Below are 3,289 nucleotides of genomic sequence, written 5' to 3' on the forward strand. Positions count from 1 at the left end.
AGGCATACCTACCCCTTAACGACTGAAATGCAGGTCCAGGGAAAACATCTGGTTAGTCTGCTTGCTGTTCTGGACATGAATCTCGCGTTTGGTTGAGTTTCAGATCTAATGGGAACTGAAACTAGCTCTTAGGATATAAATGTTCTTGTATCGTTTCAGTTCCATGTACCTTTTGATTGATAATATTAAGGATATGCCTCTAAAATCTGTTTGCCAATTTACAAATGTGTTTCCATGCTTCTCTGTCTTCATGTACTGTGGTCTTTTCTATTCACTACTCAAAAAATTGGAGTACTATGTAGCCATCTCATTCCAGATTTTTTGCCACTTGTGTTAGTCTATATGGGTTTTCAGAATGGTATGGTTGTAACTGTAATCTTCATTGTTAGTCAAAGTACTTATATTATTGAAATATTGTGGTTCTCTATAAATATCAATTCTCATTGGGTGACTGAATTAGACTCTGGCACGAACTACCATATTATGGTTATGTACCAAAATAAAATCTGCTTTAATTTAAGCTCTAAGACTATATGAACTACCATATTTCCTCATTTGTTGGCTAGAGTAAAAAATAGGGGCATGCTCTAACAGTGGCACATTTTATTTGCAGCACTACTGTTGGGCCAATTGATGCTAGGTGTACATTGAGATGTTTCCGAAAAATAGATCCTTGATGCCGGACATAGTGCAATGGTGAGATCCACTTGTTTATGATGGCGAGGATGATAGTTAGGCTGGCATGTGGAGTTGTACTAATAAGCTATGAGAAGGTCGATGCGTGAATTATATTCTCACTATAAATAAAACACACTGAATTCTTTTGCTGACATGATATGTCCATCGGCAGGTCCTCACATCACAACACCCGAGCAAGTCTGGCAAGGCTTGCTAGCCATGGCCTACCATATCGGCGTGACGGGGCGAGCACGTGATCACCATCAGCAGGTCCTTCGTCACAACACCCGAGCGAGCGAGATGTTCAGGCAAAGTTATATGATACACTGCTATTGACATATGTCGTAGATGGACAGTACATACCGTTTCTCTCCATGTTACAATTTCTGTGACCTCGGCATTTGGAAGACATGTCATCCGAATCGTCTATCATGACTGAACCATTACTATCACAAGCATCTTACTTTTAGAAATTCATATGATGGTTCAGTTATCTATATTATGTGTGCCATTTTTTACCCCTGAAATATATATTATGTGTGCCCTGTCATGTTGGTTTTATTTTTGGTGCCAAAATGCTGTTGAGCATTTGGTGTGACTGATTGCACTGATCATTTTAGTGTTGTCTGGGCATATGCCATGTATTGGACACAACCATGTTATCTATAAAAGCAATTTTCCGCTTCTATGCATTAAACTGATCCATTCTCGACAACTTTTCTCGCAATAATATATACTTTGTTTATACGCTTGGATAATGGGTTGAGCCAGGCACCATGCGCCAAGGCGCGTTGCCTATCTAGTTGATGTTAGCCTGGCTAAAATACAGATTTATTTGAGTAATAAAAAGAAGAGCACGAAAAGGAAAGAAGATAAGGATAAATATCAGCACAGGCACAACAAGCTAGCATGGATTCACATATAGGTAGGTCTAGCCCACATAAATTCTGATAAACTTACTCAACTCCTCCCAAATATATGTGAAGACTTCAGACAAGGCAACATGATCCAAAGGACGGCAGTGCATATCACATACATACATATATAAGCTATAAGGACAGCAATACATGCTCTCTGGTCAGGCGATCAGACATTTCCTCTGTTCTAACAGAAGAGCTTGATGTACCCCATGCAAGCGTCTCTCAACTTGCTGCAACGATGCTGATCAGCGAGAGCTAACGTGGCGACGACACTCTCAACATCTAGACCCTTGCAAAGGATGACCTCACACATCAGCTTGAGCCTGTCCATGGCATACCTGTCTGCAGCCACAAGCAAATGCCTCATCACCTCCCTCTTGTCATAGCTGTCAAGGAGGCCATCCATGGCGGGCAATGAGTCTGTATATATGAAGTGAAGCAGTGCTCCGAAGATGGCGGGCTGCATGTCCACAACCTCAATGCAGTGCTTCTCGGTGTCGCACATTGCCATTGGCCCATAGAGCTCTGCTTTGAAGACCGGAGACCGCATCGTGAGCACGATCTTGTGTGCGTAGAAGGTCTCTCCACTGACATTGATCACCAAGTCCGCTCCTTTCTTCCCCTCAAGCAGCCTTGCGAGATTATTGGACAGGTCAGAGGGCGGCACCTCGATGTGAGGCGTCTTGGCGGTGGTGGTGGCCACGGCCGGTATTTTCTTGAGGAGAACAGTCACATCGCACTGGATCACGAGGCAGTCATCCTGCAGGTATTTTCTTGGGGATGCCTCCAGGACGCCCCTTCTCATGAACGTGTAAGCCCCCCTGAAATGCTCGTTCTTGCAGGACTCGAAAGCCGGGAAAGAAGATGGCCGGGAGAGAAGATCAATGACGACAGCCCGGTCAGCTTAAGGTCGTAGAGAGCCCTCACCACGGACTTCTTGCTCTGGAGCTCGACGCAGACTGAAACATAGTCCTTGTATTCAGCGCTGAATCCGTCGGGATAGTAGCAGACGCACCAGTCGTAGCCGCCGACGGCGAAGGTGGCAGATCGGATGAAGTTGCCGACGCCGATGCCCTTGTGCAGCCTGTAGCCGGCGACCGTGAACACGTGCGTGCCGCGCGCCGTATCCGGGATGCACGCCGACGCCGTAGTCGTCGTAGTCGGCCACTGCGGTGCCGCCATTGCCGGTGCTTGTGTGGAGGGGAAATTGGGGCGGCGGCGGCTGGGAAATAGGGTTTTTGGCAGCGACCTCTGCTCTGCTCTGCTCTACGGCTGGACTGACCATGGGCTTCTACCACTTCGGCCTTGGCCTGCTCACTCAGAACCTACTAGAGGCAGCTGCTCAAATCCCATAGTGGGTGAAAAAAAAACCCATAGTGAGTCGTTTTCGGCCGTCCCATCTTAGCGCTCAAATCGTTTTAGCCGTTGGATATTTATCCATGGATATTTTACCCATTGTAAAGATGGGATATTTCTGGCCTATGGTTGGGGTAGTCAGGCCAACTCCAAAGCACGACCATATTTGGTCCATCCTAGCCTCGAATCGACACAAATCATGACCCAACAAAGCGACCTAAACAGACAGGCGTTCGTTTTTTATCCGCCTATGACCCATTTTCTGCTCAAATTTGGGCATGGTTTGTATCTGCGCAGCCATTTTTCGCCCGCTCCATCGCTACCCAGGCCCCGCC

The 3,289-nt window shown here is 46.4% G+C and overlaps 1 pseudogene; it reads right to left on the minus strand.

Moving 5' to 3' along the window:
* Positions 1-1,753: 1,753 nt before the first annotated feature.
* On the minus strand, positions 1,754-2,780 carry LOC119368789 (annotated as a pseudogene).
* Between the last annotated feature and the right edge of the window lie 509 nt (positions 2,781-3,289).

This window comes from Triticum dicoccoides, chromosome 2B (genome assembly GCF_002162155.2).
Source record: "Triticum dicoccoides isolate Atlit2015 ecotype Zavitan chromosome 2B, WEW_v2.0, whole genome shotgun sequence".
In the NCBI taxonomy this organism is placed as follows: Eukaryota; Viridiplantae; Streptophyta; class Magnoliopsida; order Poales; family Poaceae; genus Triticum; species Triticum dicoccoides.